The following is a 13721-nucleotide window of genomic DNA, read 5'->3' on the forward strand; positions in this document are numbered from 1 at the left end:
GCAGAAATAGGGGAACGAAGGTCAGAACTTGAGAGCGAAAGGTAGAAAGACTAGAGGGGCAAGGATGCGGCTGCACGTACGGAGGCTGGGGAGAAATGGCTCCATTTATAAGGTAAGAGCAAAATGGGCGAGGGGCGAACCATCCACCTAAATTAACGCGCTCCACGCCTCGCCAGATCTGCTTCGTTCGGGGGTCATGCCCTCACTGCTCCACGCTGCATCAGTCGCATCACTGCCTCGAGAGACGAGCGCATGCATATCCAAATCTTCACCGTGAAGGATCCACAGGGCAACGGTTCACCTTCAAAGGCTACGGGCCACCGCAGGTAAGTGGGATACGAAGCTGAAAATGCTCCCATGGCCCGTTAACGCCCATGATTTTGAAGGCTGACCCACCAGTGGGTTCATGGCCACTCTAGGGCACCCTAGAGTGAGGTGGGGTTAATTATAGGCCCGCTAGCGGCCAATACCCGAGGCACGTGAAGCGCCATGGGCATCTGGACCCTTGTTTCGAGTCTTGGATGGTGCAAGGTCTATGGTTTTTCCCTAAAGAAAGGCATTGAGCCCTCGGACTGGTCAAATGGATCCAAGAACTATATGTACCGACCACCAAGAATCTAGAGTCAGTCACTAGCTAATCTCAAACCGAGTCCCCATGAAGGGGATGCCGGGGCTCCACTCGAACAAGCCTATTAACAACTCACTGAGCACTGCGCTTCGTCTAGCGAGGAAACCATGACATAGCTCAGACCCTCTGTTCTAGCAAATGGACGTGTGAGGGACGACGATGACAAGACGAACTGACCCCCCAACCGGACCCCTGCTATGTGCAGGGGCTTAGCATCACAAAGAGACCGAACACACGATCATAGAGAAACGACAAGTCACCTCTAGTTGTGGAAACCACAGATGGAGTGACGCCAAAAACCAGGCGACCGACCCTGATTGGCCCCTAGAGGCCTATGTCTGCTTGGCGTGCCTCCGTGGCCTTTGCCAGTCCTCCCTATGGAGGCTGGGCACCTAAATCCTACCCAATTACCCTATGCAGTACGAAGGGAAAAGACATTGAAGTTCCAATAACGACCCACCTCCACGACACAATGATGACAGGAGCAACTGAAAGTGCATCTAGCCCTTTAGTGGGTTTTGGATGATTGAATGACAATGAGATTAAAGGTCTAACCCATTTGCTAAGTGTGGACAGGTAATAGGTTATCTCACAGGTACTTAATGAAAGCCAAAATGATGTGTTGTTGTATAAACAATCTAGTTCAAGCACAAGACAACAATGCAAAGGGAATTCATGCAAAGGCTTATTTAGTGTGGGATTTCCATGTACTATGTGAAAGCAAGCCTGGTAAAATTAGTTGATGAGACATGAGGGATTGCATATGGAATGGTCTCATATTTGAAGCTTGCTAAATTAAAAAGAAAAAGATAACAATACAAATGAATGGATGATTCAACATAAGATGTGACTTGATGGCTTGAGATGGTGAAGATAGCAACGAAAGGCTTCGAGGTACTAAGCAAGGGTCATCTCCAGTAGATACCTGCAGTTTGGTTTGAAGATAGAAATCGAAAGAAGCAAGTTTGGGGTTGCTCTGCAGAAACCGTGCATACCGACACGTCTGGTATATATACCAGACACGTCCGATATTTCCTGTTTGTGCATAATATATTTGTTCTCTATCTTAACTTTGTGTTGTAGGGTTGTAGCTTCTATATATATATTTAAAGCTAGATATCAAGCTGGCTCAGCTCGGCTCAGCTCAGCTAGGTCTGGCTCGGTAGGATAACGAGCTGGCTCGGCTCGGCTCGTTACACCTAACAAGCTAAAAAACTAGCTCAGCTCAGCTTGGGGAAAAGCTTGAGCTAGGTCGTTTGGCTCATGAGCCAGGGACAAAAAAATGTAAAATGAAGACTACCATACATTTCAATGAGTCATACATGATACACCACATATTTATCCATCATACATGCTAGCAGCAAGCATCATATGCATACACATGCAATAGAGTACAAATTAGGTCCATCGTCCATGTCTCCATCACATATTCATCCATCAACTATCATCCATGCAAATTGCAAAGTACGACATCAGCTAGATAGGAAGGGCGCATAAACATAACATAAGTTAACATAGCAGAATGACACATTATTGAAGTTCCATCATTCTGTATTTCCATGCAAACACACAAAGGCATGGTCAGTTAAGACTTCTCCATGGCAAAATGTCCCTCGTCTAGTCCTTCCCCCTTTCCTATAGGTCAATAACAGTACAACAAACAACACTGTGTTAATAAGATGATAAGCAACAAGAAAAAAAAGAATGCACAAACTGAGCACATGTACCCCACTAGACACTAATTGCTTGACACCATGCATTTTGGGAATTCAATAGACTCGACATCATCTTCATCATCTCCAACCTAAAAATAGAAAAAATATTAGCATGTCACAAGAGAAACAAAGTTGAACAGAGAGAACAAGTTATATACTTATATATATGAATCCATACCATGAGAGGATGATTGTTGTCTTCATAAGTGCCCCTTATCTAGCTAGATGCACACACTAATGCCTGAACTGTGGCCGGCTTTAAAGAGCTTCTGTAGTCATCAATAACTTGACCTGCATTACTGAAGGTGCACTCTGATGATACACTGCTCACTGGAACATCCAAGAACCTCTTTGCCAAGCTAGACACAACTAGAAATCTATGATAGTTCACATTCCAATATCTAAGTAAGTTGACATGCTTGTTATCTATGGGCTCATTTGGTTCATCTAGATAAATCAGTAGCTTAGATTTTGAACTTTCTGTAACACTAGATTGCAAAAATGACTGGAAATCACTTGCAATAGAAGCCACTGAGCTGGTTGTATCAAGTGAAGCTATGGTTGATTGCCTGTTTGTGCCATTGTCACCCATCTTTTGCCGATTTAATATCTCATACTTGTTATAGAGCCTTTCCAACTCTTGGTTGATGTCATTAATCTCAATTTCACACCTAACTGGGTCAAAAATCTGTGCAAAACACCATTTAATGTACCTCATCTTGAACCTAGGGTCAAGAATTGTAGCAATAACCATAACATTGTTCTTCTCCTCCCAATATTTATCAAATTTCTCCAACATAGCAGCAGCCATACTTATCAAATATGTATCTCCAGATTGCTACGCTCCTATCAATGCTCTCTTAACTTTCACTATGTAAGGATAGAAACAATTGGCAGTTGGATAGAGTGACCCAGAAAATGCAGTAGTGGCCTCTGCCATTGTTCCTAATATTGGCCTAATTTTTCCAAACAATACCCAATCTGAATCTGAAGGTTTCCAAACATAGCTGGTGTCTACATCTTCGTAATAACCAAATGCATCCTTATAGTCAATGCACGTATCTAGCATTTTATAAGTTGAATTCCACCTTGTTTTAACATCCAAAGCTAAACCTCTTCCTACTTTGACAGAATAATTGTTGCATACTTCCACAAACTTATACATGCGAGATGGAGACCTCTTAAAGTATTTCACTGTGTTCCTCAAGCAACTTATCAAATTATCTATTGGTTGGAGGCCATCATTAACAACCAAATTGACTATGTGAGCAGCACAACGAATCTGAAAGTAATTAGGATCAAATACTGAATTCTTTCTAGCAAGAAGCTTTGCCTTCAAATTTGTAACAGTCGTATCATTGTTTGTAGCATTATCAAGAGTTATTGTAGTGACCTTGTCTTCTATTTTCCATTCTACCATACACTCAAAAACAGCCTGAGCTATGACAATACCAGTGTGGGGAGGATCCACCTCGATAAAGTTCAAGACATGGCATTGCAAAACCCAATTCTCATCTATATAATGTGCCACCAAACACATGTACTGAAGGTTTTGATTAGATGTCCATAAATCAGTGGTTAAACTTATTGATTCTGCCTCTTTCAGACTCCTCTTGAGTTGGTTTTTTTTTTCAGATTCATAAACCCTCATGCATTCATTTTTTATAGACTTCCTACCAATAAATTCATAGTTACCATTCATCCATTTCATCGAGATATTAAACCATTTATGCTCTACCATCCTAAATGAATACTCATGAGCAATTATCATCTTGGCAATCAATTCTCTAGTGTGCTCATGATCATATTTAGTAGGATTAACAACAAGAGAATTGCCATCATCTGGACCAAAGTTTAGTGTACCTTGAGCTTTAGCCTTTGCCAACTTGTTCTGATATTGTGTGCAATTAGCCAGGTGTCAGTTCAGAGTTGTTGTAGCACCACTTGGATGGTACACATAACTCCTATAGCAGAACTTACACTTTGCCTTTGTCTCCATGACACCCCTCTCCTTCTTGGATGGGACATTGACAACCTTAAAATGTTTCCAGCAATTAGCCCTTTTGCCTCTTGCTATCTTGCACTTGGGACACAATGTAACACCAGCTTTTTCCCTCCTGTCTTTGCCTTCTTAGCCTTTGATGTGCCATCATCAACCTCATCACCCCTCTGGCTTCCACTTCCACCATCAACTGTAGGTAGGCTTTTAGACATATCATCCCTATGGTTGAAGCTGTTATCATCGTCCTCCTCATCTTCTAAAACTTTCTCCAATGGATGCACAAAGAAACATACATGTATTAATGTATAGCTGTACTGTATGAACTAGTATTTGGAAATTAGATAACATACCACCATGTCCATGGACAGAGTGGGATTCAATGAAGACCGAGTGCTAGTTCATCGTCCACAAAGCTTACTCCTTGACTCCAAACTTGGAGGACGCGGCGATGCACTATTCTCGCCGTCCATGGCCGCGGCTGACATGGCACAAAGCACTGCTTATGTTTTGCTGTTCATTCTAGGAATTGCAACATCTTCTATTTTTATATGGCTGTATGGTTGTGTGCAAGGCTTATTTTCTACTCAGACATTCGGCAATCAATCTACTCAAATCCTTTTCTTATAACAGAACAAAAATCAATCAGCTATTTAGAATTGATGTTACAACAAATGCTTTCCACTCAGCCAAACAGATAAACGCACCCTATATACCCATTCGCCGGAGCCGGGATTCCAAAACTAAAAATAGATCAGAAATCCTAGCAGTCCAAAACTAAAAATAGATTAGGAATCCTAGCAACCCATTCGGCACTGCCGGAATTCCAAAACTAAAAATAGATCAGAAATCCCAGCAAAGGAGCAAAACTTCATCTGCGGCAACGCCTCCTGTAACAACCCAAAAATGCACACACCAAAAACCACAACTACAAAATTTTTTCTTAAAAAAAACCCCCATGTGATGATGAGTGACATTGTAGGAGCCAACCCTAAGTGTTGGCTTAGAAGTAGCCCAACTAGACAATTTCATGAGCATGGCATGTCATTTGTTATCAAGTGTATTTAATTACTGACAAATGAAACATAGCTCACATTGTCAACTCAAATAGTGATTTGGATTTTCTTTTATTTTATGTCATGTCTAAAAACTCCTTTAAAGAAAACACCATGAAGAAATTATGACTCAAACCAAAGGATAAATATTTAAAAAGGAAAAACTAATCCTATTTATTGTATAACAAAACCACCCCATCTTTGTTATACAAAATAGCTAAATAAATTCCTAATATATGAAAGAGAATGAAGTGGGCCATATATCCAAAGACTCCAATGAATAAGGTGCACCAAATTAGAATTCAAATTTCAAACCAAATTTAAATTCAAACAAAGGAGAGGAAAAATAAAATAGAAAACAGTAAAGAAAAGAAAAAGGGGAGAAGGACACGTAGCTCAGGCCTCGCAGCCTAGCTTCTCGGCCTGCCAGCACAGGCCCGCTAGCGCACAGCAAGCCAGCCCAACACGCGCAGGCCCAGCGGCCAGCCCCGCACGTCGCTCACGCCCGCACCTCCCCACCTTTCTCTCGCTGTCGCTGCCACTGGGCCCCGCACGTCAGCCGAGCGCTGCTCACCCGCGCGCCCCTTTCTCTTCGCCCACAGTCGCTGCCAATGGACCCCACATGACAGCCCTCCCCTGCTCATCTTCCTCGTGCTCATGCTCAACCGCCAGCCGACCGGAGGCCGACAGCGATGGTAGAGCGGGCCAAGGGGTCACGCCCGAGCCATGGCCTTGCCCCCCCTTGGCGCCGCGCCCACGCAAACTCCGCGCCAACCACCCACGCCCCGTGATGCCGCTCGATGCGCTCGGCGCAATCCCGCCTTGGAGCTCGGAGCTCCGGCTATAAAGCCATGACCTCGGTTGCCCTAGTGTTCATCCTGTCGCCTGCCGCCACTTGGTGGTCATCCACTGCGCACCCAAACCAAGAGAGGAGGGAGAAAGGGGAAGGAGAGGGAGAAGCGCCGATGCCGCTGTGGGGGGGGGGGGGGGAGGTCGTCGGAGCCGAAGACGACACCGTCGTCATCATCACTGACGTGGGCAACACGACACTGCATGGCTTCCAGAGCTGCACGACAGCAACTCTCCACTATGTCACCATCCTTCTTCCACGCCACCAACGGTGAGCCTCCCGGTCTCCCCCTTGCCACCACCAGACATTACCTTGTCTACCATGGCGCTCCACCTCGAGAGCGCAAAGGCCAGGGCCATCTCCAGTCCGTAGGAACACATGCACCCACGCGCACACCCGAGACCACACCGTGACCACCCCATAGGAGCCCCGTAGTGCACCCGTGTGCCTCGCCGTCATCTTCATGGTCGCCGTGGCCACCGGGGAGCCCCTAACAGCCACCTTGAAACCGAAGCCCCGCCTTGAGCCCTAGACGCTTTCGCCGTGCACCCACAGATCCGCTGACGCCCACATCTACCCAGTCGAGCCACCGGAGAGCCTGCAAATGCGACCTCGCCACCGGCGAGCATTGCCGAGCCACCGTTCACCGTGGCCAGCGCCCTAGTGAGCCCCAGCCGCCACCTAGCCCCCACCATCGCAGTCGCCGTAGCCTGGGGTAGCCTTTCCCCTCCCCAATTAGGCACAAGCACCGCCACGAAGGCTCACAGCCAGCACACCACCGGTAGGAGCCCCACCGCGGGAGAAAAACAGGGGAACACCCCCCTCACCGGCCACCCGCACGTAAACCTGGTGCACGTGAACCATAGACAGAGGAAGAGAGGGGTGGACGCGGCTCACCGGAAGAAGGCGAGGTCCACCGTAGACCGGCGCACCCATCCACCGTGGACCATGAACCGTGGACCACGGCCCAGTGGAGGCCCATGGCCGTGACGTGGCTGCACCATAGCATGCCATGTGTTTGGCCCGGCCCGGCCCAGACCGGCCCAACCCAAAGCCCGTTCAAGACCCGGCCGTATTGACCGTTGACTGGTCAATGTTGACCGTTGACCTAGACCCACCTGTCAGTAGCATAGACACTCTGGACCCACACATCAGATGCTGATGTCATGATGACGTCACGCGGGACCCACATGTCAGAAGGCAGCATAGTCGAGGTGACGTCATGCTGACATCAGCTGCTAACGTCAGCAGCCCAGGCCCCACATGTCAGTGACCCTGACTATTGACTATTGACCATTGACCATTGACTCACCGTTGACCGATGTTGACTTTGACCGGACCCACCTGTCAGTGACCCAATAGCCTTTGGCCCCACCTATCGGTGTGGATGACGTTGATGACGTCATGCTGATGTCTGCTGGACCCCACCTGTCAGCTTGGAACCGTGATGCTGATGTCATGCTGACATCAGCTAGCCACGTGGACCAACCACGACATGACACGCGTTAGCCCAGGATTAATTCAGCCTTTTTCCATTTTCAGAAATGATTTAAACTTCGGAAATTCATAACTAAATCATACGACCTCAGAAAAATATGAAACCAGGACCAAAATTCATCTAAAATCAAGCTCTACGCAACAAACCCATGTTTGAGTGCATTTGGCTCTTTTGAATTTTCATTGCTTCTTTGTGCTACTCTATAGACGTCGCTACGCGACTATAATGCGATCGTTTGCAGACTCAGAGGAGAACCGGACGGATGAGGATCGTGAGTACCATGAGGAGTATGGGGACGACTACACCAAAGGTGCCACATCTCATCCAACCTCATAGTACCTATTACGCATGGCTAATATAGAACTGCTATTGCTTTACTTTACGGTTATAATCATACTATGACAGGACTTGCATGGTAGAATGCTTATTTGATGGCCTTTACCATGACGCAACCTTACCCTTGCATACCCTGCTATTAGGCTAGACACATGCTTACTTCTATATATTTCATTACTTATACTTCTACAACGCTTATACGACAAGTTGGAGTATACGATAAGCCAGGGGCAAGTCTTGCCATGGGATGCTACCTGGGCACCCCTAGAAATGGATACTTGTGGTGGGTAAATGGTATATGAGGTGGACCTGGGTGTGAACCTATGATGGGAGGAGCCCAGGATGGAGGTGCTATGGTGGCACGATAAATGGAAACCCTGATGAAGACATTCTAGCTTGGTCATCCCTAAGGACTTACTAGTACTCAGATTCACCGGGAAGCCTTGTGTACCACTCACCCTATATGGTGTGGGACGGCTGGACTACTTGGTAGGATATTGCCACTACTGCTAGGTTGATAGCGGATAGTGTAAGGAGGTACGGGGCGTGGAAGATTTTCCCCCACACCCTTCCGAGACTTCATGGAGACCTTGTGGACCCGGCTCATGACTCACAGTTTTAGCCACCCCAGACTTGACTTGGGGTGAACCAGGGCTGAATGGTAGAGTGGCATTATCTTAGGCTAGCAACCAGCCAGAATCAGCCTAGTTGACGAAGGTCAGCAAGGAAGGCGGATCTTGTGGTTATGTAAAACCTCTGCAGAGTGTATGGTTGATCGATCGATACATGTGCCGACTTGTCGGCTATGGACCTTTCCTGGGTTTCGCTTAAACTAGATAGCGAGATGAGTCCTTCTCTTCTTCCCCTATGAGAGAGTGTTCGGTCATAGCCAGGGGCTACGGGCCTTGAGACAGTGCCGAGAGGGAGTTGGCCTATCGACTGAGCGATGGTATGGTATGGTATGGTGATGGTGTGGAGATGGTGGTGTATCGATCCCAGGATCGAAACCTGGCTCGGAAAAGGAAATGGAGGGGAATGTGTGTGGGAATGGTGTTAAAACTTAACGAACTACTGTTATATACTTGATATGCTAATGCATAGGAAACCCCAGCCTTATAGGTTTCTTTTTACTATATCCAACTTGCATCCAATTTCCACAAAGCAATGCTCATAGGGTTGGGAGTGGCCAGTACAAATCGTACTGATAACTTTTGGCACATAGGTTCTGCTGAGGAGTTTAGCTCCGAGGAGTTTGACGGATGAGGGGTTCGTGCCTACGCTCAAGTTTGGTGATCTTATCTTCAAGCTGTTCTGAATGAATGCTACTTTTGATTCCGCCAATGCGGCGATGTAATAATTTATGTAACTCTACACTATTTGTACTCTGATATTATCGCTGTATGGATGTGATATTCAACTAGAATTTGGGTAATATGATCTACCACGGTCTTATTACATTTCAACTCAATGGATTTCCCTTCGTGGAAATTAGGGTTGTTTCAGTTGGTATCAGAGCCATACTTGACCATAGGACAAAACCCATAGAAATGGACGATAGAATAGGACGTGAACAACCCTTCTTTTGGTTATATATCGACCCTGCATTTACTTTTATGCAAGGCTTATCTATTAATGACCTGCTAACACCTGTTCCTTAAAACATACAGATGGCAACAAATGTCGACTGGCCGCCTCTAGGACCGCTACCTCTAGACCACACCAAGCTTACCTTTGACTTACGTGAGCTCGGGGGTTTTGCACAGACCCTCTGCCGAGTTCTCGTCACGTTAGGTGTCCCCGATGAGCTTGTCAAGGTCACCTGCACCGGGAAGCCAGCTCAGGAAGGAGGAATCGAAGGACCAATTGTCACCTCAGTCGAGTTCCCAGCTAGCACTACCTTACCTTCTGTCCCAGCTTCCACCGAGTTGACTATAGAGGACACCGTCGAGGAGGGACTGCGAGCTATCTCACACAAGGCACTTCGCAGAGTGATGAGGGACCACTATGAGCACCTAAAGATGATAGAGTTCCGTCTACTTCCCCAGGCCCTCGACCTCAGTCTTACCCCCAGTGAGCAGAGTTTCATAGCAGGCAAAGTTATCCTTGCCGAGGAGGATAGATGCCTTCATGTCTTAGCTATTCACCTACTGGAGCAGGACAGGTACGTGACCCAGCTAGAGCAGAGGAGACGTCAGGACCAGGCCCTCCGGTGGGAGTACCAGGAGTGAGACTCGCAGAGAGCACAAGAGCGAGCTAGTCTACTTGAGATAGTTGCCAAGCTACAGGACGAGCTCAACCGCTGTGAAGAAATCCACAAAGCCGAGGTCGACAACTTATAGGACAAAGCCGCCGACCTAGGCAACAAGAACTGCTACCTCGATAGTAAGGTATTGGAGTTGTAGAGAGAGTTCGATGACAAGAAGACCGAGTTCAACCATAGAGGAGACAGAGAGAGATCCAAGGGGATTGACATGCTGAAGATCCAGTCTCGAAACAAGACCATGACTCAAGATCTAGAAGAGTTTAGAAAGAAGGCCATTTGCAACCAGGGTCACCTAATCAAGGCACTCAGGCAGAACGAGTACCTACTGGACAAGTGTGAGAGGACTCGATAGGCCTAGCAGAAGTCTGATAGGAAGCGCCTCAGGGAGATGAAGGATATGTGGGATCAGCTACCCAAGGAGATTCGCAGCAAGACGAAGCCTAGGATAGAGGAGTTTGAGTTAGCCCCGACTCGCCTCAACCTAGACGCCTGCCCTACCCTACCTAGAGCCAAGCGTACTGAGGAGCTCACCGAGGCCTTAAAGTACGTGTCCCGACTTCACAAGCCCGACGAGGAGATCGAGATCGAGAACAGTCATATTCTAGCTGTGGTGTACGAGTTAGAGTAGATGACCCTGCGTGGTCATGAGTCATGTCAGTAGCTTCCGTAAGTTGTACCCCATGATGTACCCCTTATGAGATGTATTATGAGACACTATGCGTAGAACGATTCTCGCACGTCTTCAAGTGTAGCTACTGGAGATGATGCTATGTAATAAAAACCATGTAATGAATGTTTCAGATCTTAATGCATCTTTATGAATCTTATTGCTTCTTTGTAATGAGTGTTGGATAGCATAAATGTTTTTCTTTAAATTGTCAAAATCATGTAATCATATTGAATTATAAGCACTTATGGCACAAGCACTAAACTCTCTATGATCCGTGTTGCAGATGCCGAACCACCATTCTAATCACCTAATGAATCGAGGACGTGCGCCCACCCCTGAACCAGTTGAACCTAATGGGGGACGTAGTGGCAACAACCATGGCCGTGGCCATGGCCATGGACGTGGAGGGATACCCTTCCACCTGGAGAATACTCTGCCGCCTAAGGAGAACATTCCTCTACCACCAGCACCAAACCTGGTAGAAGTGATGGCATAGCAGACCCAACTTCTTGCAGCTCTTGTTGAAGGAGCAAACCATTGCTAGGGAGGTCAGCAGAATGACTTCCAAAGGAAGCTGGAGGGATTCCTAAAGCTAAGGCCACCTACCTATGATGGCACCAACCCTGACCCACTTGTAGCCGATGACTGGCTCAAGGAAATGGAGAAGAAGCTTGACCTCACTACTTTCACCAATGATGAGTGTGTTGGAGCTGCCACACACTAGCTCACGAGTGCAGCACGTGCCTAGTGGGACAGTTTCAGTGATTCCCATGAGGACCCTGCCAACATCTCATGGGATGAGTTCGCCGAAGCATTCACTGAGTATCACATTCCCAAGGGTGTCATGGAGGCCAAAGCTGAGGAGTTCCACAACATCAAGATGGGAAAGGATAGGGTGACTGAGTACACTACTCATTTCACCAATCTTCTTCGCTATGCCCCTTCCTACATTGTGAATTCTGAGAAGGAGAAGCTATACTATTATTGTAAGGGACTCAACCCGCACATCAAGCTGAAGTTTGGCGGTATTGAGAGTAACACGTTGCGTGCTCTGGTGGATCGCTGCATCCAGATCGAGAAGGACCATGCTGAAGCTAGAGAAGAGTATAGGGAGAGGAAGCGTAAGCCTGAGGAGTCTCTCCATGGTTGTGATCGCAAGAGGTTTCATAGAGATGCACCATCCAGGGAACGCTCTCGCCACAACAGGGATGACAACCCTAGATCGAGTAGGGGTAGTGGAGGCTACACCGCCAAATACTCCCGCCCTGCTCAGGATCGTTACACCTGGGACCGTTATGCTCAGGACCATTTCAACTATCCCCGCTCAGCGAATGAATGCCCAGCACAGAACCACTCCGCACCAGGCACTAGAAACTGGAAGGCACCCGCGCCAACCCCTACAGGTAGTACGCCCTTCACCTGTTTTGCTTGTGGCCAACTAGGTCACAAAGCCACTGAGTGCCCTCAGAACTCAGCTACTCAGAAGTCTTAGCTCAAGGGATCTGCTACTCGTGGATGTCTCAACCATCTGGACGCTAAGGAAGCACAAGCTGCCCCTGACGTGGTGTATGGTATGTTTTTAGTTAATGGCAACACTGCATCAGTTCTATTTGACTCTAGAGCAACTTGTTCATACATATCATCCAAGTTTGCATGAGAGCATGACCTGCCTATAACCCCACGTGAAAAGCCTATCATCACTAGTTCACCGTTAGGAGACCTAAAATGCACCCACATCTGTAAGGGAGTGAGTCTTACCATTGAGGGTCTTGTCTTTAAAGCCGACCTAACCCTTTTACCTTCCACTAGCCTAGATGTCATCCTAGGTATGGATTGGTTAACCATCCACCAAGGTATCATATCATGTTCACCTAGATACGTCCAAGTGACCCACCCATTAGGCCAAGTCATTAGATGTGAACCCCAGTCTGGAAAGTCCACCTCTATCCTATGTGCCCTTAAAGCAAGTTTAGAATCACAAAAAGAGGAGAAGACAGTTCATGATATGCCAGTAGTCAGAGACTATCCCGATGTATTCCCTGAGGAATTACCGGGTATGCCACCAGACCGTGATGTAGAGTTCATCATTGATCTATTGCCGGGAACGGGACCCATTGCCAAGAGACCCTATCGCATGTTAGTTGATGAACTGGCGAAGCTCAAGAAATAGCTTGATGAGCTCATCTCAAAGGGATATATCAGACCCAGTGCTTCACCCTGGGGATCCCCTATTTTGTTTGTTAAGAAGAAGGATGGTTCAATGAGAATGTGCATCGATTACCAGAACTTGAACATAGTCACCATCAAGAAAAAGTACCCCCTGCCAAGAATTGATGATCTGCTTGATCAGCTTCAAGGTGACAAGTATTTCTCCAAGATTGATCTCAGATCTGGCTATCATCAGATGAAGATTCGAGAAAGTGATATTCTGAAGACAGCTTTTGTGACTAGGTATGGGCAGTTTGAGTTCACTGTGGTGTCCTTTGGACTCACGAATGCTCCCGCATACTTCATGAACATGATGAATAAGGTTTTTATGGATGAGCTGGATAAGTTCATGGTGGTATTCATTGATGACATCCTTGTCTATTCATCCACCGCTGAAGAACATGAACATCATCTGAGAATGGTGCTCGAGAAACTAGCCCAATATCAGCTCTACGCAAAGTTCAGCAAATGTGAGTTTTGGTTACAGGAAGTTGCCTTC

General features: G+C 46.9%; 1 pseudogene; it reads right to left on the reverse strand.

The window, feature by feature from the left end:
* Nucleotides 1-2366: 2366 nt before the first annotated feature.
* On the reverse strand, nt 2367-4342 carry LOC136492900 (zinc finger BED domain-containing protein RICESLEEPER 2-like; annotated as a pseudogene).
* Nucleotides 4343-13721: the final 9379 nt, after the last annotated feature.

Source organism: Miscanthus floridulus, chromosome 11 (genome assembly GCF_019320115.1).
Source record: "Miscanthus floridulus cultivar M001 chromosome 11, ASM1932011v1, whole genome shotgun sequence".
NCBI classification, from domain to species: domain Eukaryota; kingdom Viridiplantae; phylum Streptophyta; class Magnoliopsida; order Poales; family Poaceae; genus Miscanthus; species Miscanthus floridulus.